Source organism: Bufo bufo, chromosome 1 (genome assembly GCF_905171765.1).
Source record: "Bufo bufo chromosome 1, aBufBuf1.1, whole genome shotgun sequence".
NCBI classification, from domain to species: Eukaryota; Metazoa; Chordata; class Amphibia; order Anura; family Bufonidae; genus Bufo; species Bufo bufo.
Genome location: NC_053389.1, coordinates 435,010,328 through 435,031,352, shown reverse-complemented (window position 1 = coordinate 435,031,352; position 21,025 = coordinate 435,010,328). Strand labels below are relative to the sequence as shown.

At 49.1% G+C, this 21,025-nt stretch overlaps 1 protein-coding gene across 2 annotated transcripts in view; it reads left to right on the top strand.

The window, feature by feature from the left end:
• Nucleotides 1-21,025, top strand: part of CDHR2 (cadherin related family member 2) — a 235,202-nt gene that overhangs the window by 99,690 nt on the left and 114,487 nt on the right. The gene's annotated exons all lie outside the window — the stretch shown is intronic.

Here is a 21,025-nt window from a genome sequence, read left to right as displayed (position 1 = left end):
TGAGTTTTTAACCGCAAGCTGAATAAACGCAATTCCTTTAAAGTGGAGCTGGATTTTTCTCAACTTCTTTCTGCATTTGCTGCCCGCACCTGACACGGGCCATCCGTGCTCACAACTAAAGGAAGGGCAGGTGAGAGCTGCTACATTTCTCTTTTCCTATACATAAATAACAATAACATTTACCCCTGACGAGGGAGATCGTAGAAGCCCCAAAATTTTACCATCCATAGGAAGAAGACATGGCAATTCCATCTTGCCTCCAGCCGTAAAACACCAGCTCGGAGACACCAACTGATAGACGCCTCTCCGAACCAACCAAGTGCCTCAAACTATGAGAGTCCAGCCCCACCATTGAGGCCCTCCCATTTTCCAATACCATCATATACCACCAGCTTCTAGGATCTCCCACCGCCAACGACACGCAGCTTGAACCCTACCTCCTCCCTCAAGCCTGCGCGTTCCTCCACAACCGTAACGCCCGTTCAATTCCTCCCTGCAAGCCCAGGGCCCACAAATCAATGCCCACAGCATTTAAATGAACCCCATCCGCTCTCCAGAATCCTCCACTCCCCGACTCCAAATCAGTATGCCTGACCGCCACCGCCCCATTACGTGCTATAAACCTCCCAATCGCCCTATTCACCTTCACTCTGGCCTTATTAAGGCGTTCCACCGAGCGTGCTTCCCTCCAAGTCTTACGGGCCACTATATCTGACCATACTGTTACCAGGCCCGGAAACATGGACCACAGTCTCAAAAGGTCAAACTTTATATCTTTAATCAACTCCTTGCAAGGTCTGACTCCCAAATCATTACCCCCAACATGCAACACTAAGATGTCGGGGGCCCGATCCAACCGTGCAAAACGGTGCACTTCCCTCAACACGCTCCCCCATAACATACCCCTACACCCAAGCCAACGTATCACCACGTCATCCCTACCGAAACCCAGCTGCCGCCATTGTGGTCGCACGTCGGCCCCAACTGCCCCCCAAAAAACAAAAGAGTGGCCAAGAATCCACACCAAAACGGCACCTGTAACACAAAACAAAAACAAATTAATAACAACTCCCCCAATCAACACCCACCCAAACGAACATATGATTTAAAACGCAAAGATTCCCACCTCCCTATTCTCTTAATCACTTCCTCACTCAACCCCAACCTGGCCGCCTCTGTTGCCGCCCCAATCCGAAAGGAATGACCCGTAAAATCCCTAGAGTCCATCCCTAACGCACCCAAACATTTTTTTTAAACTGCCACAAACTGGAATTGCGACAAGAACAACCTGTCTTCGTGCCGTAGAAGGGGTCCTCCCTCCCCAAAACTCACCCCTGACCGGTATTCTCTTAAGCAGCGTACCGGACATAACAAACACTCAGGAACCTCAAACAATGTCAGGCTACAACCTCTACCCTCCCTGTCCGTCTTAGATACACGTATCTGCACCACCACCCTGTCACCATACAAGTCCACATCTTCCCCACACAACCCTCCCACACTACGTACACTGGAACACACTAGTTCCCCCAAGCGAAAAGCCCCGAAAAAAGATAAAGAAAAGGCCAACCTAAACAACCGCACTTCACTCGCTGATCTGCAAAGCGAGCCCACCTGCACACCTATCTGCAGCAATAAAGCAAACGAAACCGGCCTCCTCCTATCAGCCACTCACTTACCCCGTCTACAACCTTTCAATACCTGTCTTACCAAGAAGGTTTTCGTAACATCCGGGAGGCCCCTCAATTTAAAACCGAACGCCAAACACGCCATAACTCAATTCACCTGCGCTACTGACTATCCTTTTTCCGCCACATTCCCCAAGAACAATAATAACGGAATCTCACCCTCATCAATGCTCACTCCCAACTCAGCACACCATAGCTCCCAATCCCTCCATGCCTTACCGTAGGCCACCCAAGTGCCAGCGCTCAGAGACTCCCTCAAAAGCCCCGCTACTGTAGCTCCAAGAGCTCCCAAAGAAACTCTGGACACACCAGCCCGTCTGCCTCCGCTTCCGGGGCCAGCTGCCGAAAACGCTCCAACTGCAAACGAGAAAGAGAGTCAGCCACCCCATGTCAACCCCCGGCACATGTACAGCTACAATCCAAGCGTTAAGCGTTAAACAACATAACACTAAGTACTGCAATAACCAAACTACTGGAGGAGACGAAGCACTCGAACCGTTGATCACCTGCACCACCCCCAGGTTATCGCAATGAAAACAATCTTTTCGATTTCTGAACCTATCCCCCCAGAGCACCACCGCAAGCACTATCGGAAACAGCTCCAGCAACGCCACGTTCCTAACCCAGCCCCTCAACACCCATGACTCAGGCCATTTCCTGGCACACCACTGGCCATCGCAGTACACTGCAAATTCCCCCCCCCCCCCGCAGCGTCAGAATATAAATCGAAACTGTCCACCGCATCACCCATAACTAATGCCCTACCATTAAAATCCCTTAAAAAACCCTCCCAAACTGCTAAATCTCCCTTCAACTCGCGAACCAACCGAATAAAATGATGCGGGGCCACCACCCCCTTCGTGGCTGACGCCAACCTCCTACAAAAAATCCGCCCCATCGGAATAATCTGACAGGCAAAATTTAACTTTCCTAACAGGGATTGCAAATCCCTCAGGTGAATTTTGGGGGCCTGCAATGCATTTTCCACCACCATCCTCAAGTGCTGTACCTTATCCTCCGGCAACCGACACTCCATTCTAACTGAGTCAATAACTATACCCAAAAAACTTAACTCCGTCGTTGGCCCCACGTCTTCCCAGCCGCCAACGGAACCCCAAATGACTCAAAAACCGACTGTAACGTGGACAACAATAACGCACAAACTCGCGAATCCGCCAGACCCAAGCATAGGAAATAATCAAGATAATGGATAAGCGACGCACACCCTGACACATCCTTTACTACCCATTCCAGGAAAGAACTAATTGTTTTGAAGTATGCACAGGACACCGAGCACCCCATTGGCAAACACCTATTCACAAAATACCCGCCATCCCAGAAACAACCTAGCAAATGCAAACTATCTGGGTTAACGGGCAACAACCGAAACGCCAGCTCAATATCAGTTTTTGCCAATAAGGCCCCCTGCCCCAATTTACGTACCGAACCGACAGCCGCATCAAAGGAGGTATAGACCACCGAACAGAGCTCAGGATCAATACCCTCATTGACCGACGCCCCCTTTGGAAAGGATAAGTGATGAATGAGCCGAAACTTGTTCGGCTCCTTCTTGGGCACCACCGCCTAAGGGGAAACCCACAAATTTACTAACGGTAACTCCGCAAAAGGCCCATCCATTCTACCCAATTCCACCTCCTTAGCCAATTTGTCTGATGCCACCTCCGGATGCTCCATAGCCAAACACAGATTCTTCCTAACCACCTCAACCACCCAGTACTCCCATAGACCCTATAAGCCTCCCCTATAGCGTTCAAATAGCAAAAAAGCGCCGAACAACTGTCCGGTGCTCTTTCCCCAATCACACTTGCTAATATGGCGAACGCCTGGAGCCAATTCGCCAAAGTGCGCGGTATTAGCCGGTACTGAAGTTTTTCCTCCTCTTTCTTTTTCCCCCTATCCCGTTTTCCTAAGTCAAGATTAAAGCGCTCCAAGGGGAGAAGTGAAAAAAAAAAATATACATATTCCCCCTGCCATATCCTGTCCTTGACCTCCTGCTTCAAGTGCACTCCCAGGGGGCCCTCAAAACACACGTACACCTCCCCCCTCGCCGCATCATCCACCCACACAATAACCTCCCCAACCCCCCAATCACTTCCTTCTGCCCCCCGCCAAAACCACTCAGCCCAGCACCCTGAGCTAACGCAAGAAACGCTCCCAATGCTGCCTCACCTGGCTGCTGGGGTGCTGTGTACCCCGCAGCTGAATTTTCGGAATACTGACGCTGCACACCAGATGTTATCGGCATGACCACTCCAGATGTCATCCGCCCGCTTGAACACGGCATTACAGGATCCTCTGCGCTGGACGCGCTCAGCGCCGAACCCAAGTCATCTTCGTCCTCCCTGTGGGCAGGACCAGCGGAAGGCTGTCCGTCACTCTGCTGAGGCCTGTGCACCCTCCCCCTCTCCTGGTGCACAGCCTCGTGTCCCATGCTGCTGCTGCTGCCTCTCCCACGCCGAGCAGCCCCCCCCCCCACTGAGAGGGGGGAGCCTGCAGTACCTGCTCCTGCCACCACGCCGCCTGCTGCTGCAGACGGGGCACTGGTCACCCCGCCCTTCACTGGGCCCCGCCGAACTGCTGGATTCCTCCCACGCCGGGAGGATCTGGAGGGAGTCTGCACGCCGCCCCCCCCGGCGTAGGGGGTCCCCGGAGGGGCTCCTGACTCGGCGCCGGACCCTGGGGGTAACGTCAGGGCTCAGGAGCGCCGGTGGCCGTGCCCGCCGCTGCCGGATCGCACTTGGCAGCGGACTCGCTGTACCCGCCGCCCTCCCCTGCAACAGGCTGGCTACCTGCTACTGCAGCCAGTCCGGACCCCTGGCTTCCGCTGCCGCCCTCAGCTGCTGCAAAACTTCGTCCGGTAAGTTCATTCAGTTCTTTTTCCTCCAAAATGGCGCCTGCTCGCCCCTGGCAACCTCCTTTTAAAACCTAAATCCCACCCCCTCTATCTCCCTAACCACCCCCTCTCCACATTTATTAACTCACTCCTGCCCGGCCCTTCCTACCAAAACATCTCATGTCGGCCTCCCCCTACCTCTCGTCCCAGTCCGGCCTCTCTTGATCTTAATCTTTTTGTATATGGCCATGAGTCACCATGTTGCCCCAGTTTGGTCCATTCAAACATCCGTATTTCTGGTTCCGCATGCATTCTGCAATTTTGCGGAACGGGTGCAGACCCATTCATTTCAAAGTGGCCACAAGATTCAGACAGCACACTGTGTGCTGTCCGCATCTGTAGTTCTGTTCCACGGCCCCGCAAAAAAGATAGAGCATGTCCTATGGGCATTTCTATCACAGGGCTGGCCAGGTGCGGTCCGCAAAATGCGGAACGTACACGGCCGGTATCCGTGTTTTGCGGATCCGCAATTTGCGGACCACAAAACACTTGCAGACGTCTGAATGGACCCTCAGGGGTATCAATAAGCTTTAGGTCACTTTCACGTGGCAGCATTTTATTCAACATCTTGCACTAGTATCGTAAGCCAAAACCAGGAGCATGTCCACAGAAGGAGTGTAATCGTTCCATTATTTATAATTTTTCATATGTGGTGTCTGGTGATCTGGTGCTATAAATGGGTTATTCGACTTAAATGGGAAAAAAAAATCCGGACACACAATGAATAGTGTTGATCACGAATATTCGAATTGCGAATTTTAATCGCGAATATCGGTACTTCGAGAATTTGCAAATATTTAGAATATCGCAAAATATATTCGTAATCGCTAATGTAAATTATTTTTTTTTTTAATACCAGTTTATGCGAATTTTCGCAATCAAGAAAATATAGCTTGGAGATCACGAATTTGCGATTTCTCGAATATATGGCGAATATTCGCCCAAATATTTGTGAAATATCGCGAATTCGAATATTGCCCCTGCCGCTCATCACTAACAATGAACGTCAGTGCCATGAGTTGGGCATCTCGATGAAGGAAATGCCAGATGTCCAACTACTAGCAGACCTGTGGGAAGAAGGACAGTGGAGTCTTGGTGAAGGCCCCTTCACTGACCTGCGTCTTCCATCTACTAAAAACCCACCTGTCAGTGACTCCTCACCGCTTGACACGTTCTTGTGTGTTGCAACAGAGGAGCTGAGGAGACTTAAAAAATAACGTCCCATGTTACAACAACATTTCTGAAAAAGAACTAGCTGGAATGATGTCCCTAGAAAGGGACTATTCCATAGTCATCAAGCCTTCCGACAAGGGCGGTAACATAGTAGTCTTAGATACATCACAATATATAGAGATGTGCGATAACATCTTAAAAGTGACTGAATGCTATCAGGTTCTTAAACAGAACCCTACTACCTCCTACAAGAGAGACCTAGTGGTTATGATACAGGAAGCCAGAAATGAATTCCTCATTGATAAGAATGAAGTAGACTTTCTAATCCCGGCCCATCCTATATTGGCCTGCTTTTATGCACTACCAAAGGTCTATAAGGGATGGGACCCTTAAAAAGGGAGACCAATAGTATCTGGGATAGGAAGTCTCACACAAAACATAAGTAAATACGTAGACACCATCTTACGTCCATTTGTACTATCTCTTCCATCATATGTGCGTGATAACAATATCGTTCTGGAGGAAGACGTTTTTCTGGCTAGCTTAGATGTGGAATCTCTCTACACGTCGATTCCACATGATGAAGGCATTCGTACCACGGCTTATTTCCTCAAGGGGAGAGGTACCCACTGTGAGAAGCACAATCAATTTGTTCTGTCTCTTCTAAGATTCGTACTGGACCACAACATATTTACCTTTAATGGTAAAATCTTCCGCCAGCTCAGGGGTGTTGCAATGGGCAGTCCTTGTGCCCCCAGTTTTGCAAACCTGTACCTGGGCTGGTGGGAGAATAAAGTAGTTTTCAGCGAATCTCATGATGAATGGTCATCCCATATACAAGTGTGGCTCCGTTTTATCGATGACATACAGATTTTTTGGAAAGGGAGTAAGCAGGAATTTGAGGCCTTTGTACAACATCTCAATGTGAACAATCTAGGACTATTCTTCACTTCAATAATTGGGAGATTACATTCCTAGATCTTTGTATTACCAAAGGCAGAGAGGGCCACATCAGTACTAGAATGTTTAGAAAACCAACGGCGACCAATAATCTTCTACAATGGAAGAGTTGGCACCCACAGCCTTTACGTCAAGGGATACCCAATAGGACAATATCTCAGGGCTAGGCAAAACTGCTCTGGATTATTTGATTGAAAAAAAAACAGCAGACGATCTCAGAGAGAGAGGTTTTCTGCCTGTGGGTACCCGGATATGATCCTTAGGAACGCTTACCATCATGCACGATGCTCCGATCGGGCAACCCTTCTTACTCCAAAAGAAACCAAGATAAAGGATGAGGTTGTAAGGATAATCAGGACATTTGATGCAGGACATCAAATGGTGAGGGATATTATCACCCGCCATTGGGGTAAACCTACGTACAGATCCTGATGTTGGTACCTGTGTCGGTAGTTATCCCTCTATTACACAGGGCTTTTTTTCTGGAGTTCCGCCACCTTTTGACATCGCAGCCTGCGATGTATCAGCGGGGAGGGACTGGGAGGAGGAGCTGGGGGCCGGTGCTCCGGCCCCCAGCTCCAGTACAGTTATAGAATGTGTAAAATTAATAATGATTCTATTCATGAGGCCCCCTCTGTAGTAGAACATTCAATATATCCATCCTACTCACAGGGCTGTTATCGTAATGCAGGCCGGCCGGGCAGACGAGTTATGGGGTGGGGGGTGGGGTCTGTGGATAGCACTGTTAAGGGGGGGGGTCTGTGGATGGCACTGTTATGGGGTGGGGGGGGTCTGTGGATGGCACTGTTATGGGGTGGGGGGGCTGTGGATTGCACTGTTAAGGGGGGGGTCTGTGGATGGCACTGTTATGGGGTGGGGGGGTGTCTGTGGATGGCACTGTTATGGGGTGGGGGGGTCTGTGGATGGCACTGTTATGGGGTGGGGGGGGTCTGTGGATGGCACTGTTAAGGGGGGTCTGTGGATGGCACTGTTATGGGGTGGGGGGGTCTGTGGATGGCACTGTTATGGGGTGGGGGGGTCTGTGGATGGCACTGTTAAGGGGGGGGGTCTGTGGATGGCACTGTTATGGGGTGGGGGGTCTGTGGATGGCACTGTTATGGGGCGGGTGGGTGTCTGTGGATGGCACTGTTATGGGGTGGGGGGGTCTGTAGATGGCACTGTTATGGGGTGGGGGGGGGTCTGTGGATAGCACTGTTAAGGGGGGGGGGGTCTGTGGATGGCACTGTTATGGGGTGGGGGGGTGTCTGTGGATGGCACTGTTATGGGGTGGGGGGGTCTGTGGATGGCACTGTTATGGGGTGGGGGGGTCTGTGGATGGCACTGTTAAGGGGGGTCTGTGGATGGCACTGTTATGGGGTGGGGGGGTCTGTGGATGGCACTGTTATGGGGTGGGGGGGTCTGTGGATGGCACTGTTAAGGGGGGGGGTCTGTGGATGGCACTGTTATGGGGTGGGGGGTCTGTGGATGGCACTGTTATGGGGCGGGTGGGTGTCTGTGGATGGCACTGTTATGGGGTGGGGGGGGTCTGTAGATGGCACTGTTATGGGGTGGGGGGGGGTCTGTGGATAGCACTGTTAAGGGGGGGGTCTGTGGATGGCACTGTTGAGGGGGGGTCTGTGGATGGCACTGTTATGGGGTGGGGGGTCTGTGGATGGCACTGTTATGGGGTGGGGGGTCTGTGGATTGCACTGTTATAGGATGGGGGGGTCTGTGGATGGCACTGTTATGGGGTGGGGGGGTCTGTGAATTGCATTGTTATAGGATGGGGGGGTCTGTGGATCCCCCATTACCAGTGCCATCCCCAGATCCCCCATTAACAGTGCCATCCCCATCTGGGGGGTTTCTTTGCTGGGCTGGACTTTTATAGTCCCCCCAAATTTTACTTGCATCCCTGTTCTCTAAAGGGGCGGTTTTAGGGGGCGGTCCTAGGGGTGGGTAGGGGCGTGGCCAGGGGAGGGGGGCTGAGTTCCACCACCTTTTCTCTGAGAAAAAAAGCCCTGCTATTACATATCGTAGAGGCAGAAACGTAAGGGATAGATTAGTGCACATCTTTTTTACCCCTGCCCACACACGAACATGGCTATTTTCTGACAGAAAGGGGACATTTAGGTGTAGCGGCTGCGTCACATGTAATTCAATCAAAACGGGCAGGACTTTTACCTGCTCAGTGATTCAAAAAACGTATGACATCTGGTCCTATATTACGTGTAGCACAGCAGTTATATACCTTATAACATGTAACTGTGGCCTACAATATGTGGGCAAGACGATACGTGAATTCAGACGCAGAGTAGGAGAACACCTCAACGATGTCCGCAATGAAAAAGACACGCCTATTGCGAGACACGTTAATGAGATGCATGGAGGTAATGTCAATGTTATACAATTCCAGGGCATCGAACAAGTGCGCCAATCTCCCAGAGGAGGAGATTTGGACAATAGATTGCTCAGAAAGGAACTGGAATGGATCTACCGCCTGAATACGGAAAGCCCTAAAGGGGCTTGAATGAGTGCAGCAGCTTTACATGCTTCATTGACTAACTAATTATGTGCAATGCAACATGTTATACATATCGATGTCCAATGTTTTACTGTGCACTAGCAGTGTGTGCATCCGTCACCACACACCTTTTGAATGACCCCCTTTCTGTGTCTGAAAATGGTGCACAATCTGCCCACTAATTAAATAGGGGTCTCCTTATCCTCAGTATTAATCTACTCCCATCTATATGACAGCTTCACAGTTTATATCTGTTGTTTAAGCTGCCCATTATTATTAATTTATCCCCTCGATGTGCATTATTTACTACTCACTTTCCAGACTGGGTCTGACCACCTGCTATATATTGTAAGCCGCCTATAGCTTCCCCAATACTCCTATGTAGGAAGAGAGACATAATGACATTACATCACTTGACCTGAGGGACGGACGGAGGCACGATGTTTAGCCACGCCCACGTCACCCTCATTGGTCCAAGCGGACAGCGCCTTCTCCTCCTCCTTCACTAGGGAAGCAGTGTATATGGAGCAGAATCCGGCGGGCGCGCACGGCCACCATAGTGCCGATGCGCTGCCGATTTAGATACTACTTCTCTACTCTCAGCCCTCTGGCCTGCTCCTGACGAAGTGTCCGGCCCAATGGACACAGAAACGCGTTGAGCGGGCTGAGGAGTAGCTATTGCTTAGGTAGCCTTGCTGTACCATGCTCTGGTATCCTGTGAACGCCGGACTCCATTAGGGCTTTCTAACAGAGTCTCTCTCTTAGCGGCCTTACTGATACCGCAGTATAGAGTATATTGATTCACTTAGGATAGAGCATTTGACAGCATCGTACTGTGCTGCATCCCACTGTTTTTTGTTACTTTGGAGCCTAAGTACATTAATTGCTCCTAGGTATAGGGCCCCCTGACATCGGCTGAACAATGCCGCTTGTGGGAGGCTTTACCTTTTTCAGTGGGAAGGCACAGTACACATACTGGACCAGTAGTGAAATCACCCCGCAATCAATGAGGGGTTGTTCTGTTTAGCACTGGTTCTCAGTTATACTATGCGGATACTGGGACAGGTGGTTACTGTTATATACACCTACCCATGACCGCCAATTCGGCGTGGGAATGCACCAGTCACAATACACTGTGCAATAGAGCAATTTATATTACTCAGATGGGGGCTCATTCAAATACAGCTTTCCCTCAGTAGTGTTATGACGGTGATATTGTAAATTGGATAATATATGCTACATCCCACTTTCCATACAATTACATCCCACTATTGCCTGTCTCTGTAATAAGAGAAATTTCGTTTAGCCCTTTTATGCTAGCACTTCTAATAAAGATTTATTATTTTATTTTAAACCGCTTATTAGGCAGTGATACTTTAATATTAGTGCGGTGAATCTACCATATATTTTCCGTTAGCCACTATAAATGGGTTAACTGCAAAATAATTTTTAGTCTAGGGCAGAAAAGAGATACATTGCAAACTCACTGGTGGCCTATGACAGTTAAAGAGGTTTTCCAAGTTAAATTAAAAGTTTTGCATCGGCAGGAAATGCGCTAAAATAACAGTCATACCTCCACCTTTATCCCCTGCTTCTTTCTGTGTCATGTTCCAGTTCTCCCTACCTGTGTTTTTTTTTGCTGACTACAGCAGTGATGCCCTGTGCACACCATCAGTGATGGTCAGTTCGCAGTGTTCGGCAGCGAACACATGCCGGCTGCCATCTTTAGTAAGGTAGACTCACCCGATCGGCGATGCACAGGTAAGCCCTTACCTATGCCTGTGCCAGGAGCCGGTCTGAAATCAAATGCGGTCACCGGGAGCAGGCAGTTCCGAGAACAGCCGCCAGGGCCTTCATCGGGCTGTTCTCGGAAACTGCCTGCTTCCAGTGACCGCATTTGATTTCAGACCGACTCGCGGCACAGGCACAGGTAAGGGCTTACCTGTGCATCGCCGGACGGGTGAGTCTACCTTACTAAAGATGGCAGCCGGCATGTGTTTGATGGCGAACACTGCGAACTGACCATCACTGCACACCATGTCTCTGCTGCAGCCAGTCACTTGCTTCAGCAGTAACTTGCCCATACTGGAGTGTTTTCACTGCATGGTGATCTGGTGTGTACAGGACTTCACCAATGCAGCCAGGAACAATACGTCATCGCTGAAGGACCAGATGTGGCAGGGGTGAAAGTGTAAATGCAGCGTACTCAAGTTGTGTGCAATAGGTGTTTCTGGGTGATGTAGTGCAATATACACTAACCTGGTACAGCTGACTCTCTGCAAGGGCAGGTATAGGTAGAAATAGTTCGTGACGCCAGTGCCAAGTAAACGGTGGCACGCCGTTTGCGGATGCAGGAATAAATTGAGGAAACGTAGTGTTAAAACAGAACTCCAACTTTAGTAGTTTTCAAGCAGAGACAATATTGGAATCGCAGTTCCTTGGCATACAGTCGATTTTGCAATTCGGTCGATGCAGGCAATTCAGTTACAGCAAGGTGATTACAGAGTGTTGAACACAGGACTTGCAGCACAGGAGCTTGCACTCTAATTCTGTCTGATCCTGGAATATAGCATATCTTCACCAAGGCCCATTAACCTAGTTCTGGCTTTATATCCTTGGCTATAGCTTTAATAAGTACCTCCTCTGTCTTTCTGAGTACCTCTTGCTTTCCTGATCTTTGCCTCTGTCTCTCTCAACTTCTGGACACTTCCTCAGGCTCTAGAAACTTCTTAGCTGTGGTCTAGACTGGCCTTTGCTTCCCTGTCTGGGCCTTATATAAACTAGGGCTCTCTAGCTCCCTCTAGCGACTAGAAGCTGGAATGACACCCCTGCAGGCCTGTACATGCAAGTTTCATAGTAACAGGGAAACACATAGCATTGCATTACATGACATTTTATAAAACTGACATATACCAACTTCTCCATAATTAAGGAGGGACGACAGCACACCAAGTGACACTTTGGTAGTGACGGGTACTACAGTCCCCGTACACTACATACCCCACTGCTTTAAGCTGAGTACGACCTCGTACTCCATCATGGGTCGCCCAACTGGAATCTCTACCTGAAATAGAAAATAGAGACATGCAGGCATACATACATGTAATTCATCTGCATTTACATTTACATCAGGTCCAATTGGCAAAGGTGAAGGGTAGTGACAAGGGGCGTCGTTCTCTTCTCTCAGGATAATGAATGGAACGGGGGCGCTGACCTGGCACAGCGTAACATTATAACCAGGATAGTCCATGACAATGAATAAGTCCATAATAGAACAGCAAAATAACGGAACTACCCAGGAGTTTCCCGTGGGTGTATCACAGGCAAGGGCTCACGTGGAGGAGTCCATTCTTGTGCACAAATGTCAAGTAAAGTATTGCCCGTGGCAACTGTTTGGGAGGAGACACCACCAGAATAATCAAAGTCTCCTAAACGGACTGGCGGGCGTCCCCTGGTCATCCGGGTAGACCTTCTCAAAACAGGGGTCTCCTCTTCCCTTAGCAACGAGGTAGAAGGGAGAGGAGCAACAGGAGGGTCTCCATCCGTGAGACCTCGGTCAGGAACAACTGGAACAACAGGAACAACTGGAACAACAATATCCACGAGAGGGGGAACTGGATCCGGGGCATCTTGAACTGGCTCTGCTGGAGGTGAAGCTACAGTAGGTGCCGGAGCAGGCACCAGCAAGTTCAACCAAGGTGTCAGAAGCCAATGCATGGGATCAGCGTCATACCTCAGATTACTAACAGCCTGCATAGGATCCTCGGGCTGTATGGCTGACTCTGACACCGGATATTCTGATCCAGAACTCTCGGCACTAGGTTCTGGCGTCAGGCAGAGTTTCAACCGGTTTCGGTGTACAAATTGGGATCCCTTGTCTTCCCGGGTGATCTCATAAGTGTGAGTTCCAACATTTGGGATTGCAGTGACAACATAAGGACTTCGCTCCCACTTACTGTCCAATTTGCTGGTACGACGGTTATTCTTTAACCATACCACGGCCCCTATGGTCAAGGGTTCTGCATGGGCTGCCTGATCATAGTCTCTCTGCTGTCGGTCTCTAGCAAGGTCCATACGTTCCTGAACAATGGCTTTGGCTGCATCCAATCGCCTTTGGTGCTCAGCAACCCAGTCGGTGTTAGGTAATGGGTTAATGCAATCAGGCACATGTATGTCCAATGAATGATCAGCAGGCAATGTCCCTTGGCGCCCAAACATCAAGTAAAAAGGGGTATACCCGGTGGAACAATGTATGGTATGATTGTATGTGAACATGAGCTGTGGCAACAGACTGGGCCAATCTCCTCTGTTTTCAGGAGGCACGGCCCTCAGCATCTCTATCAAGGTCTGATTCATTTTTTCACATAATCCGTTACCTTGAGGATGGTAGGCCGTCGTCCGGATCTTCTTACAGTTGTGTAAGCGGCACAGTTCATGGAACAGATGGGACTCAAAAGCAGGTCCTTGATCGGTGAGGATCTTTTCTGGACATCCATAGGGCAGGAGAAAGTGCTTCCAGAACATTTCGGCTGTAGTCTTGGCTGTCTGGTCTCTCACAGGCACTGCTACAACAAACTTTGTGAAATGGTCAATAATAGTCATGGCATAAGCATACCCTGAGCGACTAGGCTCCAGTTTTACATGGTCGATGGCGACAAGTTCAAGAGGACGGGTACTTACAATGGGTCTCAGTGGTGCCCTCTGATCATGGTGCTCACTTCGTTTCAAGGCACAGGCTACACACTCTCGACACCACTTCTCCATGTCTTCTCTCATGCCTACCCAGTAAAACCGCTGGCGGATAGTAGCCTCAGTTTTTTGGACCCCAAAGTGACCGGATTGATTGTGGTACATCTCCAACACCATACCTGCATCTCGTCGGGGTATGAGAATCTGGTGCACTCTCTCGTTGGACACTGGGTCTAGGCTTCTCCGTAGCAATAGGCCCTTTTGTATGAAGAGTTGATGGCGCTGTCTCCACAGTTTGATGAGCTCAGGATCTGCACTCTTACGCCGAATCCTCTCAGGGGCTCTGCCACTAGTAATGAAGTCCAACAACTCACCCAGCACTCTACTTTCAGACTGTAGTTTCACCCACCTTTCTTCTTTAGGATCAGGCCTACTGGAGGGTGAAGGAACTGCAGCTCTGTTATTGGTAGCTCGAGCCTGATCCTGTTGAGCAAACTTGTTATAGAAAGCCGGCATCTCTACATCTTCCCAAGCATCTCGTACATCATCAGGAGCTGTCTCTGTGGGAAGTCTGGATAAAGCATCAGCATTATCATTAGTGCGTCCAGCACGATACTTTACAGAGAAATTATAGTTGGCAAGGCGAGAGGCCCATCTCTGCTCCAAGGCCCCCAATTTAGCTGTATTTAGATGTGCCAGAGGGTTATTGTCAGTGAATGCAATGAACGGGGTGGCGGCTAGATAATCCTTGAATTTTTCCGTCACCGCCCACACTAATGCCAGGAACTCTAGTTTGAAGGAACTATAATTCTGGTCATTTTTCTCAGCTCCTTTCAGGGAGCGGCTTGCATATGCTATCACTCTCTCTTTTCCCTCTTGGATCTGGGCTAACACAGCTCCCAGGCCTCGCTTGCTAGCATCAGTATAGAGATGGAAGGGCTTGCTATAATCTGGATAACCTAACACTGGAGGCTCGGTCAGTTTCTTTTTTAGCAATTGGAACGCTATCTCTCTTTTCTCATTCCACTCAATGGGCACAGGAGTTCTAGGGCTTTTCTTGGGTTGCCCCCTCAAGAGTTCCTGGATAGGATCAGCTATTTGAGCAAAATGGGGGATAAAACGTCTATAGTAGCCGGCAAAACCAAGGAAACTCCTCACCTCTTTGACGGTAGTAGGAACCGGCCAATTACGGACAGCTGCTAATTTATCAGGGTCAGGTTGCACTCCCTCTCCGCTTACCACATGCCCCAGGTATCTTACTGCAGGTTTGAGCAGGTGACACTTGGATGGCTTTACCTTCAAGCCATATTTGATAAGGATTTCAAATACTTCTGCCAAATGTTTCAGATGGTCTTCATATGTTTTTGAATACACAATGACGTCATCTAGATACAGCAGCACTGTTTCGAAGTTTTTGTGACCCAAACACCGTTCCATTAGTCTCTGGAAAGTCCCTGGGGCATTACATAGCCCGAACGGCATACAATTGAATTCGAACAGGCCCATGGGAGTAGTGAAGGCAGTCTTTTCTCTATCTGCAGGGGCCATGGGTACTTGCCAGTAGCCACTGGTCAAGTCCAATGTGGAGAAATAGGCAGAGGAGCCCAGAGCAGTTAGTGACTCCTCAATGCGGGGCAGTGGGTATGCATCTTTGTGGGTTATTTGATTAATTTTCCTATAATCCACACAGAAACGGATACCACCGTCCTTCTTCTTTACAAGGACCAGGGGTGCAGCCCACGGACTACGGCTGTCCCGGATTACATTAGAGTCCTTCATCTCTTGGATCATTTCCTTTACAGTCTGATATGAAGTAGGCGGTAAAGGTCGGTATCTCTCCTTGATAGGAGGATGAGAGCCAGTAGGTATGGTGTGTTGTATGGCACTCACCTCTCCATAATCAGTGGCATGCTTACTGAAGGCCTGGTGGTGCTCCTTGACAAGCTGTATAATCCCTTCTTGTTGCCGTTGGGGGGTATTCTCGTCCCTGACATGGAGCTCTTCCCACCAGGGCACTTGTGGCTGGGTCACCGGCGAACATCTGCTGTCTGCAGCTGGCGGCTTTTCTGTCACTGGAAGACGAATGATGTCTTGGAAGGACACCTGGGACAGCTGGGCAACAGGGCAATGCTTAGTAAGCGCAACAGGATGATTACTCAGATTAATCAGACGGACAGGTACTTTACCTTGGGAGACGTTCACCAGGCACTTGGCAGCTCTCACATAAGGATAATCCTCCATCTGGAGTGGTTCCACCAGGGCTGGATAATCTCGGCCTTCGACTCCCAGGACAGCACGACACCACAAAAGAGTTTGAGAATTAGGAGGCAAAGTCACAGGCTTAATATCACGGATCCTGGCAGTACAAATTTCTCCTTTCCCATTAGCAAACCTCTGCTGGGCACTTAACACAGTGATAGTCTTTTGAATCACCCTCCTGGATGCAGAGGAAGCAGTGGGCAAAGTCTGATGTAATACAGCAAGTATTTCTGAATAACAGTTTTTGAAGACATTGGTGCCTAGAATGACAGGATGTCCTCCTCTGTCACCGGCCTGTACTACGATCACCCCCTGTTGAGGCAGGGTTACTTCTCCCACCTGCAGGGTGGGTTCCCAGTATCCATGAATCTTTACTGGTTTGCCATTGCTGGCGATAATTTCCACCCAGGATTCAGGCGGTTGGGTCAACTGGTTGGTGTCCCAGAACTTTTCAAATGCAGGCAGCTGAATAGTAGTGACCTGAGACCCAGTATCTAATAGGGCTTCAAAGGGGACCCCGTTGATCTCTATATTGATTTTAGGATGGGATCCTACATAACGTGGCATCCAATTTGGATCCTCTGGACCTAGTGTTCTACCTCCCGAGGGGTGGTCCTCAGCCTCAGGGGTTGCCCGTTTAACTGCCAGCACGTGGATTCTGTGTGTCCCAGCTTTTTGCAGTATGTACACACGGGCTTCTTGCGACCTCTATTACGCCTCCCAGGATCCCTGGGGTGAGTCTCTTGGTATGGAGGTGAGAACGGCCTAGGAGATGACAGGAACTCTTCTTCTGTCATTATGGGTTTTTCCCATTCCTCTATTTTTCTGCACACCTTCTCTAGACTTTTAGTGAGGTGATTTACTTGCTCTGTCAGCATGGCAATAGTATCAGTAGCTGACACTTGAACAGCTTGGCCGGCCTCAGCTCGGTTAGTGACAAGCGGTTTTGGCTTGCAGGCTGATGACTCAGATAGGGCGCTCAACTCAGGAGATACTGTGGACCCCAGAATTTTTATAGCCAGTTCTTTAAAGTCCAGAAAGGCACTGTTAGGGTGCTGGGCGGACAGCATCTTTAACTGGGTCCTTATTTGTTCACTAGACACCCCGTTGATAAATTGTTCTCTCAGGGTCTGGTCCCGGTTATCAGCCTCTTTGGGATCTATCTGGATTACAGCCCCTAAAGCCTCCTGAAGTGATAGGGCATAGTCACGGAGGGACTCACCGGGCTTCTGTCTCTTGCCAAAGAAGTGCATCTTTATCTCTGAGGCAGTCCTAGTTTCAAAAGTGGCCCTGAGGCGGGTGAATATCTGTTCTAGAGTACTCCGCTCAGTAGCAGGCCAGGATAATACCTCCCTGCGGGCAGCTCCCTCCAGCTGCGCTAGCAGGATTTCCATTTGCTGGTCGGCGTTTATAGGGTACAATCGGAATAGCGCCAGCAACTTTTCTTTAAAGTCCCTTAGGGTATGGGTCTCCCCCCTGTAGTGAGGGAACCATGGGGCCCCGAAATAGTAAGGCATGGTAAAGGGCATCATGCTGGGGGCTGTAGGATGATTAGGAGCCGCAAGCTCTCCCGGGGCCGGCTGCTCAGGCACTCCTGGCTCTGACATGGTAGTCTATTGAGAGGTGGCCGCTGGCGACTAAAGGGGCCGGTACACTCCCCTTCCCTCCGGTTACAAGTGCTTACCGGTATCGCCGGGCTTGCGCAGGTCCAGTCTCGCGAGGTTCCGGACGTCCTGAGCACCCGATGACGCAGGAGAAGCAGGGCCGCGGCGGTGCGATGATCAAGAGGGGCGGGACTCTCTGTGTCTTTGCAGGGATCCGCCCACGAAAGTCCTCAGCGGCGCGGGAAACTTTACTCCAGGCAGCCGGTGGCCATCTTTAGCAAAACGCTGTCCATTCACTGACAGCAAGCAGGATTGTAAAAAGTCCACAAAACCACATTCCAATGCGGCGATTTTCTTCCTCTTGGTAGCGCAACACTGCACAGCGCTTTTTAGAGTTTTTTGGTACACTTTGGGTATGATTTTCAGTCCACAAAGTCCACTTGCAATAAAACAGGCAAATTGTCACTTTGGTCACAGGGCAACTGTATAAGGCACAAAGTTCACGCTTCTTGCACTAGAAAGCGTGCGTATCCTGTTCGTGAACGCCAAAAGAGAGGTGCAGCGTACTCAAGTTGTGTGCAATAGGTGTTTCTGGGTGATGTAGTGCAATATACACTAACCTGGTACAGCTGACTCTCTGCAAGGGCAGGTATAGGTAGAAATAGTTCGTGACGCCAGTGCCAAGTAAACGGTGGCACGCCGTTTGCGGATGCAGGAATAAATTGAGGAAACGTAGTGTTAAAACAGAACTCCAACTTTAGTAGTTTTCAAGCAGAGACAATATTGGAATCGCAGTTCCTTGGCATACAGTCGATTTTGCAATTCGGTCGATGCAGGCAATTCAGTTACAGCAAGGTGATTACAGAGTGTTGAACACAGGACTTGCAGCACAGGAGCTTGCACTCTAATTCTGTCTGATCCTGGAATATAGCATATCTTCACCAAGGCCCATTAACCTAGTTCTGGCTTTATATCCTTGGCTATAGCTTTAATAAGTACCTCCTCTGTCTTTCTGAGTACCTCTTGCTTTCCTGATCTTTGCCTCTGTCTCTCTCAACTTCTGGACACTTCCTCAGGCTCTAGAAACTTCTGAGCTGTGGTCTAGACTGGCCTTTGCTTCCCTGTCTGGGCCTTATATAAACTAGGGCTCTCTAGCTCCCTCTAGCGACTAGAAGCTGGAATGACACCCCTGCAGGCCTGTACATGCAAGTTTCATAGTAACAGGGAAACACATAGCATTGCATTACATGACATTTTATAAAACTGACATATACCAACTTCTCCATAATTAAGGAGGGACGACAGCACACCAAGTGACACTTTGGTAGTGACGGGTACTACAGTCCCCGTACACTACATGAATTTATTTGTTATTTTAATACATTTACTGCTGCTGGGAAACTTTTAATTTAACTTACAATTCCTCCGCATGTGATCCGTTGCTAACGGCAATCCCCAGCAGAAATGCATACAATGGAGGATGTCGGCAGCGGACCACATGCACCACAAGAGCATCCTACACAAGATGGGATAATGTGTGGAGGCAAATATAAAAATACATAAATCACTGTGAAAGGTGCACCACAATGATATGCAACTGTTGCATATCATTGTGGTGCACCTTTCAGATTGATTTATAAACTTGATTCCAGACAATTTCCAGGCTTTTCTTACATTCAGGCTTTCTCTTGGTTCCTGCAGGCTTTGGCATAAACTGGCAGGCAAACTTGGCAACTGTACTTTCTCTCCTTGTCTGCTGGTTCAACCGGCACGCTTAACAACTCTGCTTTCTTTCTCTCTGCTGTGCTAAATTCTGCTTGGGTCTGGTTACTGGACTTTCGGTCGGTTCTGATATACTTGGATTCACGTGCCTTCGGCTGTTGTCCCCCTCCTGGCACTCAGTAAAGTAAGTTAGCATGGAGTCCTGGTGCTCTAAAAGCTACTTCCCTTTGGTGGCTCCTACTTCTGCCGAAGAATAATTTCCTCAAGCTGCTATATCTTCTGGCAACCGAAGAACACTTTCCTCTGGTTGCTACTGCTTCCATATGTCTGCTTCCATGGCAAGCATAGCTTAGGCTACTTTCACACTGGCGTTTCTGGGTCCGCTTGTGAGATCCATTTCAGGGATCTCACAAGCGGCCCAAAACGGATCAGTTCAGCCCCAATGCATTCTGAATGGATAAGGATCCGTTGAGAATGCATTAATTTGGCTGCGTTTTGTCTCCGTTGCGTTTTTTAGACGATCACTAAAACGCAGCTTGCAGCATTTTGGTGACCGCCTGACTATGCGGAGCCAAATGGATCCGTCCTGACTCACAATGTAAGTCAATGGGGATGGATCAGTTTTTTACTGACACAATATGGTGCAATTGAAAACGGATCCGTCCCCCATTGACTTTCAATGTAAGTCAAGACGGATCCGTTTTGACTTAGACTTTTTTTGAATGAATAATGCGAACAGATCCGTTATTAACGGATACAAGCATTTTCATTATTAGTGCGGATCTGTCTGTGCAGATACAAGACGGATCCGCACCAAACGCGTGTGAAAGTAGCCTTAGCCTGCACTTGCTGTTATAGGCATGTCTGGCTGTGTCCGTGCCTAGGCTTACACCTCACTGTCTAGCCTAGACTAGAACTCTCTAGAACTGCTGCCCCTCCCTTATAGTAGGAAGCAGTACTCGCCCACTTCTGCCCAAAGGGGGGAACATGGAATGGTGAGTTCCATTCTATGTAGAAATCTCTCTCTCTATGCCATATACACTGCCACCTTCTGGTAAACCAGGCATATTACTTGAACATAACAGTTTCAAGATAGTAAGATCAATGCACACTTGAGAAGAACCTGGAAATAAACACAAGAATGACATTGGTGTTAGCAATAAAAGACAGTAGAATGGTGAAAGAATAGTAATGCCACTCTGGGGTGTTAAATTAGGTGCGCATGTCCTGACAATGTATTTCAAAACAGCTCTGAACGCTGATAGCAGGGGAGTGGGGGGGCAGTAGGAAAAAAAAATAGTGATCTGGACTCCATATCTGCAGTACTATTCATTTATTACTGTACATAATAGTCCTGAATCGGGTTAACAGATTCTGTTTAAATCCAGTCCTGGCTTTGGTTGTGGAAAGGCAGCAGGATCTGCATGTTGATCACCACTAACTGTACATGCTGTTTGAAATGTGTACAGGCAGCCTAAAGGAAGCTCAATGAGGT